This window comes from Triturus cristatus, chromosome 12, assembly GCF_964204655.1.
Source record: "Triturus cristatus chromosome 12, aTriCri1.1, whole genome shotgun sequence".
Taxonomy (NCBI): Eukaryota; Metazoa; Chordata; class Amphibia; order Caudata; family Salamandridae; genus Triturus; species Triturus cristatus.
The window spans coordinates 860,122,611-860,138,734 of record NC_140595.1 but is presented as its reverse complement, the minus strand read 5'-3'; the positions used below and the strand labels follow the sequence as shown (position 1 = coordinate 860,138,734).

The window sequence follows — 16,124 nt, the reverse complement described above, 5'->3', positions numbered from 1 at the left end:
TGATGTATGCTGGCCCTTGGTTTTGCAAGGCCTTGTAAGCGTGGGTCAGCATCTTTGAACTGGAATCTCTATAAATCGGGAGCCAGTGTAGTTTCTTGAGATGGGGTGTGATGCGAGTGCTTTTGGGGAGGTCAAGTAGGAGTCTTGCAGCTGAGGTTTGCATTGTCTGGAGACATTTCATGAGGCGTCCAGTGATTCCTTCGTAGAGTGTGTTCCCGTAGTTCAGTCTGCTGGCGATAAGGGCCTGTGTGACAGTTCATCTGGTGTTTACTAGGAGCCACCTGAAGATCTTGCAGAGCATGCAAAGGGTGTGGAAGCATGGCGGATGAGACCTTGTTGACTTGTTTCTTCATGGATAGCTTGCTATTCAGGATGATGCAGAGGTTGCGGGCGGGCCAAGTTCCGCAGGCCACCATGGGTGGTTCCATGGCGAGGTGTTCCCAAAGATGAGGACTTCCGTCTTGTTTACGTTGAGTTTGAGACAGTTGTCCTTCATCCAGTCAGTGACGTTCATCATGCATCTGTGGAAGTTAGCTTTGGTGGTGGAGGGATCTTCGGACAGTGGAAAGATGAGCTGGGTGTCGTTGGCGTAGAAGATTATGTTGAGTCCATGTGATCTAACTGTTTGCCAGGGGAGTGATGTAGGTGTTGAAGAGGGAAGGGCTGAAGGATGATCCTTGGGGAACAGATGATCTTCTTGGGCTCTGTGGGGGACAGATCTAGGCTCTTACAAAGAGGAATCATGCAATCAATTTGAGGGCATATCCCTGGATTCCGATGTGGTTGAGTCTGTTGATCAGTGTGTGATGGTAGACGGTGTCAAAAGCGACTGACAGGTCTGGGAGGATGAGGGCTGCCATTTGTGTGCTATCCAGGAAGGCTCTGATGTCATCTGTGGCTGCAATCAGGGCTGTCTCGGTGCTGTGGTTAAATCGAAATACAGATTGGGTGGGATCCAAGAGGTTGTGGTCTTCTAGGAGGTGGATGAGTTGCTGGTTGATCGCCTTTTCAAGGACTTTTGCTACATAGGGGAGCAGAGATAGATGAGTCGGTAGTTCTTTCGTTTAGCAGATGTTTTTTTCAGGAGGGGCCTCACTTCAGCGTGTTTCCAGTCCCAGGGAAGGAGGCCGAGGCGATGTTCAGGGCCTTCCTGAGCTCGTCGCAGAATGTCTGGCTTCCGAGGTTGAAGACTTGGTGGAAGCAAGGGTCCGTGGGTGCTCCTGAGTGCACAGAGTTCATGATGGAGATGGTGTCTTGCGTGGTGAGTAGGTCCCAGCAGGAGAGCAAGTGTTCGAGGTCTGTGTGCAAGGGTGTGAGCGGATTGATGCTGTCGGCAGTGGGGGGGGGGGGCTGCTGTTCAAAGTTTTCGTAAATGGGCAAGACCATGTCATGGAAGAAGTCAGCAAGGCAGTCGCGTAGTTCCTGGGAGAGTGTAATATCGTATTGGTAGCTACAGGATTGGTGAACTCCTTCACGATGGCCAAATGTTCCTTGCTGTGGTTAGCGCTGGCTTCAGTGTGGTCTGCTAGGGCATTCTTCTTTGTTTCTCTCAGGAGTCAGTGGTACTGGTTGAGAGAGGTCCTGAAGGCGGTGCAGTATTTTGTCTTTTTGCTGAAGCGCCAATTCCTTTCTAGTTGCCGGCAGTTGCATTTTGTACAGTGCAGTTCCTCGGTGAACCAGCCTGCTCTTTTGATGTTTATATATATATTTCACTGTAAAAAACATAGGTTTCAGGCACATTATAGTTTGAAATTAGCATTTAAAAAACCTTAAAAATTCACTGAAAAAAACATAGGTTTCATGGATGTTATAGTTAGATGCATATTACATCACTCATGACATGGTCAGTGACATCACTGATGACATCATCTATGTGATAAATGTATGCATCTTGTCACACCCGAATATAACCTTTGATACACCCACTCTAAATTACAGACTGCCATTCTCAAAACCATAGACACTCCAACAGCAATAACTACATACACGCTCACTGATTCTTAGGTTTACACACACATCCACTCACTCACCCGTACAGTCACTCATACTAAAGGTCACTCAGTACAGGACTATCATATGCACTCATACACCTATATAAACACACACACCACTACTCATTCATAGAGGTACTCACGCACCTAGTCAGTCATGCAAATAATTAATCACACTACCATTTACTCACCTATACAGTTATACACAAACCAGCTCAATCACTCATAAAAATACTAGCACATTCTTACGCTCTTATACAATCACTGATACAAGCACAGTCATCCATACATCCACTCTCAGAATCACAAACTCACTTATAGCCATTTATATACTCCAACACACATACACTGCCTTTCACATATGTAGTTACTCACACATGTACCACTGAGATATACATTCACTCACTAACACACCCATACACACACTCACCCAACCATACAGTCCATCACAGGTGCACTCTTGAAAGAATGCACCCAATGAATCACCCACTCACACATCTATGCACAGAGTGACACACATCCCACCCACATAAACACTCAGTCACCCATACAGATACTCAAGATAACCAATCAATGACACATATAGACACTCATGTAGCTATTCACAAACCCATACAGCTGGTTACACACCAACAGACAGACTGATACAGACATTCACACAGTTTAGTCACTAACCCATGTATTCAGTAAGATACGTTTAATCACTCACTTATAGAGTCAGTCACGCACCTACTAAATCATCCATTCAGACACTTATACACCCACTCATTCTTTAATACGTCTTTCCCTATATATATTAAACATATTTACACTTTACAGAAACAGTCACTGGATGATGTCATCAGTAATGTTACTGACCATGTCATGAGTGATGTAATATGCAACGTCATCAGCAGTGCATTGCGGGGGCGCGAGTTATAGTTAGCAGAACTAACTATAGCAGAGGAATTTCTATGGTTTTGTACGAGTGAAATGTCCAACTAACTATAACACCCATAAAACCTATGTTTTTTTCAGTGAATTTCAAAGGTTTTTTTAAATGCTAATTTCTAACTATAACGTGCCTGAAACCTATGGTTTTTTCAGTGAATTTCAAAGGTTTTTCAAATGCTAGTTTCTAACTATGCCTACAGAGGTAGGACATGTGAAGTAAGAAGAAAAAACGCACAGAAAGAAGCAAAGGAAATGCAGAACGAAGCAACAGACGTCCAGAAAGACGAAGAAAAGTGCAGGAAGAAGCAGAGGAGCAGAAAGGGGCCTTGTTCCAAAATTATCCTGTGCCCACAACTTTTTCAGTGGGGTACTGGTGGTAACTGACTGACTAACCAGGCCTAGAGCCAGTGCTATGCTAAAACACACTTAGAATACATTTAAAACACCTACATACACTAGGGAACACTAGGTGTTGGGGTACTCCTGTGATTAGCATGACCTCCTCTGTAAGGCCCTAATACATAATAGGGCAGGGAGATTAAAACTACCGCTTAAAACGCACTACGGGGCGCGTTTGCACAGTGGTGAAGGGAGGCAGGGGGCGTGAAGTGACATGTGTGCAAACACGCCCTGTAGCCGTTTTAAGTTGGGGGATTAATTCCCCTTCAATCCTGAGGGTCCCTGGGGGTCAACTAGCCCCAAGGGACAAGTTTTTGCTGTTGGGAGATTTAAATATACACCTGCAAGACGCACTAGACAAAGGAGCAGTGGAGTTCCGGGAAGAACTTCACACCCTACAGCTAGAGCTAAAAGGTCAGCTGCCAACACACAACCGTGGGCACCTGCTCGACCCAATATTCGCCAATTGGGAGGGTGTTTTAGCCGCTCCCCCAGTGCCCTTGCCCTGGACAGATCATTTTCTCGTTCCGTTTACTATTTACTTGTCTAAGCATATAGCTAGCGCTCCCACCCCTCTTAACTACCCTCGACGTAGGTGGGCAAGATTCTCCCTGCAAGAGTTTAATAAGGCTCTTACCGTGGAAGGGCCCCCAGGAGGAAATGACGTGACAGCGGCAAATAAATTGCTGAATGACAGTATCACGGCTGCTCTGGACCACACAGCCCCATTGGGATGGTCTAATAAAGCTGTCCACAGACAAAGAACTGCTCCCTGGTTCAGCGAGGCGCTGCGCTGTGCCAAAAGGGACTGCAAACGAGCAGAAAGACAATGGAGAATGGCTTATGATGATCGGATGAAAGAGGCTTACCTCACAAAACGACGATCCTATCATAATAAAATCCGTATAGAAAAAGCCACCTACTATGCAGATAAAATTCACGTGGCTGAAAACTCGGCTAGGGAATTGTTTAGCATATATAAATCCCTTTCCACCCCAATAACCGTTACTCGAGATGAAGATCACTCAGTAACAGCATGCAATCGCATTGCTAACTACTTCGGAGACAAAGTGCGCAAGATTTACTCTGCTTTTCCCGACACGCTACCCTTAGCGGAAGAACCTGCAGATTTAGCAGGAGCTGAAGCGGACTCAGATCTGCTACTTCATTTCACCACTCCTCTATCGGAGGATCTCGTTAAAATCTGCAGATCCGTCAGATCTGGCTCCCCACGCGATCCTGCTTCCCCAAAAAGGCTGAGTGACAGCATAGAGACACTGGAACCTTACATCAGGCATTTGCTAGATGTCTCCTTTCGATCCAGTTCTCTACCTGTGGACTGGAAACAGGCTGTGGTGCTTCCCCTCCGCAAGAAGCCTAACATTGGCCTCGATAAGCTGGATAACTTACGCCCCATCTCTCTCCTGCCATATTTTTCGAAGGTAGCAGAGAAGGTGGCAAATAAGCAGCTAATGAAATATGTGGAGGACAGTAACCTTCTTCATCCGACTCAATTCGGGTTCCGGCCACGCCACTCCACCGAGTCTGCCCTTCTTACGGCCTCCGAAACTCTCAGGCAGGGTGCTGACGAGGGTCAAACCATGGCTCTCATCCTTTTAGACCTTAGCGCGGCGTTCAACACTGTGGCACATTCCATCTTGCTACAGTGTCTGAGCAAAGGTGGGGTGAGAGGGGCAGCGTTGAAATGGATTTATTCATTTCTCGCAGGCCGAGGCTTCCAAGTGAGGCAGGGTGACTATTACTCTGAGCGAATTGCTCTGGACCAGGGGGTGCCGCAGGGCTCGTCCCTGAGCCCAACACTTTTTAATCTCTACGTAGCCCCGATTGCCTCCTTGGTAGAGAGCTACGGCCTCCGAATGGTTTCCTATGCCGACGACACGCAGTTGGTGATCTCCCTGTCGCGCGCACCCGATCTTTCGGCGGACATCTTCAGAGCCTGTATGCAAGACCTAGCTGCCTGGATGTCCGCAAACTGCCTTAAGCTTAACGGAAATAAGACCGAGGTGCTTGTCGTAGGGGGAGACCGATCGGCGTGGACGTCGGCATGGTGGCCTCCATGCCTTGGCTCAACGCCTATCCCATGCCTGAAAGCAAAGAACTTGGGCATTTGGTTCGACTCCGACCTGACCTTCGGCCCTCAGATCAACCGGGTGGTCGGATCATGCTTTGGGACCCTCAAAAGTCTCAGGAAGGCATTGAAGTTTTTACCTGTAAAGGCCCGTCAAACCCTTGTGCATGCACTAGTCACCTCAAAGATGGACTATGGCAACCTCCTCTATCTAGGGACTCCGAAGAAGAATCTGAGCCGTTTACAGGTCCTACAGAATGCCGCTGCTAGGCTAGTACTTAGACTACCCAGAAGAGCCGCATCCTCGGTGGCCCTTCGGTCCTTGCACTGGCTCCCGATCAGAAGTAGGGTTGATTTCAAAGCACTCTGCATGTGCCATCGGATCATCAACGGGAGGTCTCCTCTCCCTTTGAAAGGACTGCTGACACCTTATGAACCGTCCCGCTCCCTCAGATCTTCTGGCTCGGGACGCCTTGTTGTCCCCAAGGTGTCCAGAGCACGGATGGGCAGAAGATCCTTTAGGTACCTTGCAGCCGTCAGATGGAACACATTACCCTTAATATTGCGTCTCGAACCATCTGAACTAATCTTTAGAGCCAAGCTCAAAACTACACTATTCGAACAGTAAAGTATTCCACTTCTGTAGGTTGCAGTTAGCAGCCGCTCCTTAGCGCGGGGACACGCCGCTGTGCGTCACCATGCGCTTTACAAAACTCCCTAAATAGAAAATAAATAGAAATACAGGTACCTCCAGTAAGCGCCATAGAGCTACATTGCAGAGAGATGTAAAAATGGGCGTGGCCTCTGAACACCTGTCTGCAACGCAGCTCCCTGTCGCAAACTGGAGATACCTGTTGGGCTAGTTGCCCCTCAGGGACCCTCGGTATTGAAAGAGAATTAATTCCCCAACTTACAACTCACCCTTCAATCCTGAGGGTCCCTGGGGGTCAACTAGCTCACCAGGTACCTCCAGTAAGCTCAAAAGAGCAGCGTTGCAGAGATGTAAAAAAAGGGGGACGGCCTAGACCACCTCTCTGCAACACAGCACAGTGGCGCTTACTGGAAGCACCTGGTGGGCTAGTTGGCCCCCAGGGGCCCTCAGGATTGAAGGGAAATTAATTCCCCAACTTAAAACACGCCACAGGGCGTGTTTGCACACGTCACCTCCGGCCCTGTCCCCTCCCATCACCACTGTGTAAACGCGCCCTGTGTCTGTTCTAAGTTGGGAAATTAAGTCCCCTTGAATCCTAAGGGTCCCTAGGGTCAAACTAGCCCACTAGGTACCTCCAGTAAGCGCCACAGAGCTGCGTTGCAGAGATGTAAAAAAGGGGCATTGGCTAGACCACCTCTCTGCAACACAGCACAGTGGCACTTACTGGAAGCACCTGGTGGGCTAGTTGGCCCCCAGGGTCCCTCAGGATTGAAGGGGAATTATTTCCCCAACTTAAAAAACGCCACAGGGCGTGTTTGCACACGTCACCTCAGGTCCCGTCCGTTCCCTTCACCACTGTGTAAACGCACCCTGTGGCCGTTCTAAGTTGAGAGATTAAGTCCCCTTGAATCCTACGGGTCCCTAGGGTCAAACTAGCCCACTAGGTACCTCGAGTAAGCGCCACAGAGCTGCGCTGCAGAGAGGTGTAAAAATGGGCGTGGCCGCTGAACACCTGTCTGCAACGCAGCTCCCTGTCGCATACTGGAGATACCTGTTGGGCTATTTGCCCCTCAGGGACCCTCAGTATTGAAAGAATTTATTTCCTCAACTTACAACTCGCCACAGGGCGCGTTTGCACAATGGTGAAGGAAGGGGGCATGGCCTGAGGTGACATGTCTGCAAACACTCCCTGTGGCGCTTTTTAAGTTGGGGAATTAATTCCCCTTCAATCCTAAGGGTCCCTGGGGGTCAACTAGCCCACCAGGTACCTTCAGTATGGGCCAGAGAGCTGCGTTGCAGAGAGGTGTTCAGAGGCCATGCCCCTTTTTGCAACACTCTGCAACGCAGCTCCGTGGCGCTTACTGGAGGTACCTGGTGGGCTAGTTGGCCCCCAGGGACCCTCAGGATTGAAGAGGAATTAATTCCTCAACTTAAAACGCACCACAAGGCGTGTTTGCACACATGGCACCTCAGGCCCCGCAACCTCCCTTCACCACTGTGCAAACGTGCCCCGTTTTCAGTTGAGGAATTAACTCCCCTTGAATCCTGAGGGTCCCTGGGGTGCAAGTAGCCCACCAGCTACCTCCATTAAGCGCCAAAGAGCTGCGTTGCAGAGGTGTAAAAAAGGGCGCGCCATCAGAACACCTCTCTGCAATGCAGCCCCCTGACACATACTGGAGGGTTCCTGGTGGGCTAGTTGGCCCCCAGGGACCCCCAGTATTCAAGGGGAATTAATTCCCCTTCTGCAAACGCGCCAGGGGCGCGTTTGCAAAGTGCTGCAAGGAGGGGGCGTGGCCTCCGTCACGATGTCGGTCTTTAATTTTTTTCTTTTTTAAGAAGGGGGGCTGTGCGCCCCGACCCCCCCTTCTTTCCTAATATTATTGGCCCTGAGGACCCCATCCCCCAGAGCCTGTCCCAATTTTTTTTCCAAAAAATTTGGAAGGGGGCCGCGTGGGCCCCCTCCCGAGGCCATAATCGGCCCCGGGGACCCCATCCCTTGGGGCATGGCCTTTTTTTTTTTAGGGGCGGCGTGGCCACTAATAGCCTTGGGACTCCATACCCCGGGGCTGGCCCTCTCCGTTGGAGACCATGGGGGGTCTCCAATCCCCCCACGGTCCTGCCAGCTCCCCGAATCCTAAGGGAGCCGGCATTGCTTTTCCACACGGGGAGCTGCTAAGATGCAGCTCCCCGTGTGGAAAAGCAATCGTCTTTGGAAGAGAGACCAGGTTTCCTGCTCTCTCTTCCAAAAACCAATGCAGGAGCCTCGCGGCTCCTGCCCTGCCATAGCAAACAGCAGTGCCCCGGGGGTGGGCACCCTGGGACACTGCAGGAGCTGGCCCTGGGGAGTGGCGGTCCCCAGGGCCATCAAAGGCTCCAGGAGGGGAGCCGCGTGGTCCCCCTCCCAACATCTACAAAGCCCCAGGGGGTGGTGGTCCCCGGGGATTGGAGGTCCATCACGGACCCCCTAATTTAAATATTTAGTGCCCCCCACACAGGAATATTTTTTTTTAAAAAGCCCCAGGGGTGGCGGTCCCCGGGGCAGCGGTGGGCCTTGTACCCACGCTACTTAATTAATTAAAGGCCCGGGGGTGGCGGTCCCTGGGGCTTGGATGCCCCCCACGTTAAAAATTAAAGCCCCAGGGAGGTGGCGGGGCCCGGGGCGGTGTGGGGGATTGGGGCCCACCCACACTTTTTTTTCTCTGCCCCCGGGACCTGGCCCACGTGTTTTTTTTTTTTTTTTCCGGCCGGAATTTCTTACTGGGTGCGCGAATCTCGCCTTTTTTAAAAAAAAAATATTTTTTGGGCCCTGCGTGTCCTTGTGGGACAGGCCTAGAGGGTCAGAATGTTTCCCCCTTTCTTGTTTTATGCGTTTTTTTCTCTTTTCTTGTGCCTCGGAGGGGAGACGAGAGGGACTGGGGTATAATATAGGAGTGGGGGTTGAGAAGGGCTGTGGTACAATAACAGGGTGAGGAAGAGGGGAGACGAGGGGGGCTGGGGTATAATAATGGAGTGGGGGTGAGGAGGGCAGGGGTACAGTAACGGGGTGAGGAAGAGGGGAGACGAGGGGGCTGGAGTATAATAATGGAGTGGGGGTGAGGAGGGCTGGGGTACAATAACGGGGTGAGGAAGACGGGAGATGAGGGGGCTGCGGTATAATAATGGAGTGGGGTGAGGAGGGCTGGAGTACAATAACAGGGTGAGGAAGAATAGAGACGAGGGGGCTGGGGTATAATAATGGAGTCGGGTGTAGAGGGCTGGGGTACAATAACCGGGTGAGAAAGAAGGGAGACTAGGAGGCTGGGGTATAATAATGGAGTGGGGTGTGAGGAGGGCTGGGGTACAATAACTGGGTGAGGAAGAGGGGAGACGAGAGGGCTGGGGTATAATAACGGGGTGAGGAAGTGGGGAGACGAGGGGGCTGGGGTATAATAATGGGGAGAGGGGGACGTGGCTTGCCTGCACCCAAAATGGCCGTCCTTGGTTAGAGCTCCGAGCACTGCCGCAACAATAATCCCCCTCATCCGATAAAATAATCTGTTTCAAGTGCCCAGACACTAGCGACCGGGTTACTCACGGCCGCTTGAACGAAATGAATCGGCGACCGGAGCATTGAGAACTTGCTCCTGCTGTCCAGGCCCGCTGCGGAGGCACAACATCGGCCGTGGCGTCGCACGGCGCTCCGCGGGGGGTTGCAGACCACGGCCCGGTCTGAACGCGGAGGCTGAATTGGCGGAGTTCTACGGCGCCTGGAAGCGACAGACCAGGGGACCCTTGAGGCCCAAGTGTACTGAGCGGATTCACGGCTCCGATAGTGGCAATTGCTAACAAGAGGCACAACAGACATTGCTTGTGCAGGCCTGGGGGCTGGGACTCTGGCCGATCATGCACGCGAGGAGAGGTGAGTGCTGGGGACCAGATCCAGGTTCCCGCCGCCCCCCCCTGGAACTCTGCGTCTGACCTCCAGGGCCTGGGCCACTCTCTGACCACTATTTAGTAAATTTGCCGTATTCCGATAGGGGCGGAGGGCGCTGAGAGGATTTTCCATCACCTCTACTAGGAGGCTTTGTTGGACTGCGACCAGAGGAGGCCCTCCCGGTGTGCAACAGCGACCGGCGAGGTGATTGTTCTTTGGACTTAGTAAGGATTGGTTCTCCCCCCCCCCCCGTCATTTGTGGCACCACAGTGGTTCATGATCTGAGTCTGACACTGGGCTCCCCTGGCTATTTCGTTTATCTAGGAGTCATGTGTGGCAAAGGGGGCGGAAGTTGCCGCACGCATATCGCACTCATACGTTCCTGGGACGTATTTGAGGGCGCTCTACGGGGGGGGGGTCGAAATTAGAGCCCAAATTCACTCCGACCACCACGACGGTCTCAGTCTGGCATAAGGCAAATGTTGGGCTGGGATGGAAGGGCAAAATTATGCAGGTGACCCCATTACTTGACTCCTTTCGCCTGAATGTGCTCGGGCGGCAACCTGGCTTTGATAAATGGGACTTGATAGGCTTGTCTAGGGTGGGCGACTTGTGGGTGAGGGGTAACGTGGTGTCTTTCAGTGATTTGCAGCGACAGTACCAATTAAGTGATGGAGAAACATTCCGCTACCTGCAGGTACGGAGTGTGTTGACTAAGGTTCTTCCTAGAGGTGAGGACCTGCCGGAGTCTTCCCCTTTGGAAGACAGGCAATTGGATGACTATCTCCCCAAGAAGGCCATATCTCTCACATACCGTAAGATTCTCAACAACTCACCCGACCCCCTTGATAAAGTCTGTACAAAGTGGTGCTCTGATGTGGGTGAGATAACCAACGAGGAGTGGAGGGAAGCTCTGGCATTGCCACGTGAGGTTGCAATGTGTTCCCCCCGCTTTGAATTGGTTCAACTCAAATTGTTACATAGGACCTATTATACAAGCTCTGTGCTGGTTAAGATGAGTCTTCTAGTATCTCCGCTATGTCCCCGTGGTTGTGGCCAGGTCGGCACATATCTACACCAATGGTTGGATTGCCCAGCTCTTCAGGGCTATTGGGCAGAAGTCATCGCTGTAATGTCTCAAACTTGCTGTAAAGAGGTGGAAACCACCCCAAAGCTGTGCCTCTTGAACATCTGGGACGCCACTGATCGATCTAGGCCAGAGCGTTTATGGGTCACTTTGGGTTGCATGGTTGCGAAACGCAATATAGCCAGAGCTTGGAAGGGAGGGGTTGTTTTGACATGTGCTGACTGGGAGTCCAACATGTATTGGTGCATGCAGGCTGAGCGAGTGGTGTATGAAAGTAGAGGATGCCCGGGTAAATAGATGAAAATCTGGGCCCCCTGGAACAAGAGCAGAGGCTGGCTATGTGCTCCTTTTACGGATACCTCCCCGTTTACAGACGATAACGAAACATTGTAATTGTGCACCCAGAGACTGTCTATGAATAGGTGTCCTTCAATCGAGCTCCACTGGACTGCACCTTTGGGACTGCTTTTAATTATTTGGGGTGACAGTGACCACTTTTCAGTTATTGTACACTGTACATTTTGGATGATGGTTTATTTTGCATTTGGTTGTTTTTAGTTATGTCTTTTGATTTGTTTCTCTTTACAATAAACAGATTAATAAAAAAAAAAATGGGGTGAGGAGGAGTCAAGGAGGGCTGGGGTACAATAAAGGGGTGAGTAAGAGGGGAGACGAGGGGGGTGGGGTATAATAATGGAGTGGGGGGTTTGCGCCGTCTTTGGCCTGCCTATTTATGGGGAGGTTTGAGGAGGCGCATATCTGGGGCCCTTCGGGTGCCAAACGACAAGAATACATTGTATATTACGGCAGGTATATAGACAACTGTTTTATCATCTGGACACGTAGCGATGAAGACTTATTGGAATTTTTTAACCACATCAATAACAATGACTGTAATATGTCATTCTATGTCATCTAACAAAGAGAGAATTGTATTTCTGGATACCGAATGATTTGTGGCTGATGGTAAAATCAGTATGGAGAAGTGTGGCTCAGGGGTGGAGAAGTGTGGCTCAGGGGTTAGAGGCGGCAGACCCGGAAGCTGAGATCGGTCCTGGACCAGGGTTCAATTCCCCGCCTCGGCGGATCTTGGGCTAAAAATTCCACGGACTCGATAATTCTCGCCCCGGTGCCTCCTCGACTCACGGGTTCACACTCTGCGACTTCGGGCAATAGCTTGCTTAATCTCCACAACGGCCCCTCGCGGCGGGATGCCTGACTTTCACCTTGTGGATACCCTGCTATCTCACAGGGGAATACCAGGACGGGTTCCCTAAGCAAGCGCCGGGAAACCCACAGCGGGTAGCTGTGCGCTATATAAGCTCAACTACATTTACATTACATTTACAAATCAACAGCAGACTATACAGAAAAAGTACTTCCTGCAACTAAACATTGAATGCAACGAGTGCTCACCCAAAGGCACAAGTGAACGCTATACCATATGGGGAAGTATATAGGGCCCGTAGGAACTGTAGCAGTGATGAGGACTTTAGTAATTGTGCTAGGTATTGGAGTCACGATTTTTGGCTAGAGGCTATGATATTGACACCATATACAAGGCAAAATAAAGATCCTTGAAGCTGCAGAGATGTGACACTCTGAAACTAAAGTTAGGAGGAACAGTAGCAGTGGCCAGCGCTTGAGACTAGTGACCAATTATCATCCTTGGTCCCATACGATCTAGAATATACTCAAAAAGCACTGGCACTTATTAACTTTAGATCAAACTATAAGTTCACATATTCATAAATACCCAAGCATTTCATATCACAAGGGAACTACCCTTCGTAGTCTGATCAGCCCAAATTATCCAAGGATAAAAACCAGTGAACGGACTTGGCTACACAAACTTAATATGGGATCCTTTAGGTGTGGCCATTCTAGTATGTGTAAATTCGCAGAGCATGGTAAAATCGACTTTTAATACAATGGCTCTGTTAAGTACAGTATTTGTCAACATATTGACTGTTCAATGAAATAGGTTGTCTATGCCATTCGGTGTAAATGTATGAAGGTATATATAGGCAGCACAATTAGATGCTTAAAAGACCGTATTTCAGAACATTTTAGAGCTCTTAAAAAATTGGATCTAAGATATCCTTTAGTCAATCATGCACATGAATGCCCGAGTCAAAGTGGTAACTTATCTTTTACTTTCCATGGTATACAGAATATACTGAGCGATAGTCGTGGAGGGAACAGAGAACTCAGGGTTCACCAATGTGAGGCGCGATGGATTTTAAAACTGCGTGCCGTAGAACAAGGTATTAACATCGATTCTGAGCTACAGTATTTCTTGAGCTGTTAGTGTTTGGAATTTATTGTAACTTGTTGTTTAATCTGTACAAATGTTGGCCCATGGATATTCAAGTACTAATAAGAACAAGTACGAGTGGGTGGCTCTATTATGAAACTTGATGACACAAATTCTTGTAATATTGTAACAAGCAGATGGGTGAGGCTTCACCTAAGACTGGGATTAATATAGGAACATTGATAATGTGTTGGTTTAGAGGTATGTACTTACTATAACCGTCAACACAATTCCACCAGATATGGATCGAGAGGATCTGTATAGCCATGAAAACAAATGTATGTCACATAAATATAATGTGTAAAATATTAGAGAATGAATTACAATTATGTCTGTAAATTAGTATTACATAGACAAGTGACGGTTTATCTGTATATATCGGAAATGAGACAAGTGGCTATAAAGCGCAAAGTAATTGGTATGATTTATACAAGTTATATGTATCAGAATCACAGGTGCACTCGCACTATATATACTCCTCTCCTTTCTCTCGTTTCCTTTTAAAACGTATTGAACTATGCTCTTCCTCTTGTTTATATGTTCTAAGAGATAGCTGATAGCCTTGAAGTCCATACACCTTGTAGAATTAGGACAGTTTGAATTTATTTTAATTTATTGGTTTGCGGTCAGAGTCTTTTTATTGTCCTGTTATGGTTTACGTTGACGCTCCCGTAATGATGTAGGGGTAACATAGTGTTTGTTATTATAATATGGATAGTTTTTGTTATACGAGCGCACATTACGGGCTGGGGTATAATAATGGAGTGGGGGGTGAGGACTGCTGGGGTACAATAACGGGGTGAGGAAGAGGAGAGATGAGGGGGCTGAGGTATAATAATGGGGTGAGGGAGGTCTGGGGTACTATAACGGGGTGAGAAGTGGGGAGACGAGGGGGCTGGGGTATAATGGAGTGGGGGTGAAGAGGGCTGGGGTACAATAACGGGGTGAGGAAGAGGGGAGACGAGGGGGCTGGGGTATAATAATGGAGTAGGGGTGAGGAGGGCTGGGTACAATAACAGGGTGAGGAAGAGGAGAGAAGAGGGGGCTGGGATATAATAATGGAGTGGGGGTGAGGAAGAGGGGTCTGGAATATAATGGAGTGGGGGTGAGGAGGGCTGGGGTACAATAAAAGGGTGAGGAAGAGGGGAGACGAGGGGGCTGGGGTATAATAATGGGGTGAGGAGGGATGGGGTATTATAATAATGGGGTGAGGGCTGAGTGCCATGATGGGGCGAAGAGGAGGAATGAAACCCCTGCTTTGGGCCCTGACCTCCGTGCAGAAGGAGTGAGATCCTTACCATGTGCAGACATCTCCGGGCTCTTCTACTCCGGGGGCTGAGGGTGGAGAAGGAAGCACTGGACACAGGCACACGGCTCCTTCCTCCCTGCCGCAGACCGGAAGCAGAGGCAGCGGCCGGAAATGACGTCGTGCGTCAGCTGCAGTCCGTATCGCTGATGAAGCAAACATGCGACCAGCCCAAAAAGGGGATGTCTCTGGGACTTCCCAGCATTCTCCGACGCTGCTGACCCGGAAATGTAAACCAAGATCGCGAGGAACAGGTGGGGACTTATGAGCATTCTCAGGTGGTGCTGACTCCGCTGATGCTGACCCGGAAAAGGAAACCAAGATCACGAGGAGGAAGCTTGTGCTTATCTGAATCTCCGACGGATGCTGACTCTGCTGACGCGTACCCGGAAGTGCATGTTAAATGCATTTTACTCTGATTGTAGTGATCTGGTATTTTCTGATGCCACCGAAGGCTAAATTCAACCAAAAAACATAAAGACAGGGAGCAAAAAACGAAGCAGTGAAAAGGAGCAACAATCACCTAAAATAAACCCACTAAAGCCAGACGCTGCTTAATCAAGTAAACGTCATTTAATTGTAAAACGGCCCGGAACTGACCTTTCAAGAGCCTGCAGACGAGCATCAAGCCCCAGTGTGTCTCTATCATTCTACAGCCCCCTCGTGTCTCCAGCATTATTCTCCAGTGTGTCTCTATCATTAATCTCCAGCCCCCGTGTGTCTCCATCATTATTCTTCAGCTCCCGTGTGTCTCCATCATTATTCTCCAGCCCCCGTGTGTCTCTATCATTATTCTCCAGCCCCCGTGTGTCTCTATCATTATTCTCCAGCCCCTGTGTGTCTCCATCATTATTCTCAAGTCCCCTGTGTCACCATCATTATTCTCCAGTCCCCGTGTGTCTCCCAACATTACTCTCCAGCTCCCCGTGTTTATCCATCATTATTCTCCAGCCCCTGTGTCTCCATCATTATTCTCCAGCCCCCCCGTGTTTATCCATCATTATTCTCCAGCCCCCATGTCTCCATCATTATTCTCCGGCCCCCCTGTGTGTCTCCTTCATTATTCTCCAGTCCTGTGTCTCCATCATTATTCTCCAGCCCCCCCTGTGTTTTTCCATCATTATTTTCCAGCCCCTGTGTGTCTCTATCATTATTCTCCAGCCCCCCTTGTGTCTCCATCATTATTCTCCAGTCCTGTGTCTCCATCATTATTCTCCAGCCCGTGTGTCTCTATCATTATTCTTCAGTCCCTGTGTGTCGCCATCATTATTCTCCAGCCCCCCTTGTGTCTCTATCATTATTCTCCAGCCCCCCTTGTGTCTCTATCATTATTCTCCAGCACCTATGTGTCTCCATCATTATTCTCCAGTCCCCGTGTGTCTCTATCATTATTCTCCAGCCCCCCTTGTGTCTCCATCATAATTCTCTAGTCCCTGT

At 49.4% G+C, this 16,124-nt stretch overlaps 1 protein-coding gene across 1 annotated transcript in view; it reads right to left on the bottom strand.

The window, feature by feature from the left end:
* Positions 1 to 14,814, bottom strand: part of LOC146783121 (uncharacterized) — a 29,792-nt gene extending 14,978 nt beyond the window's left edge. Inside the window, exon 1 of the mRNA XM_085637087.1 lies at positions 14,680 to 14,814. The gene's annotated coding sequence lies outside the window, so the exon portion shown is untranslated. The remainder of the gene's footprint in view (positions 1 to 14,679) is intronic.
* Between the last annotated feature and the right edge of the window lie 1,310 nt (positions 14,815 to 16,124).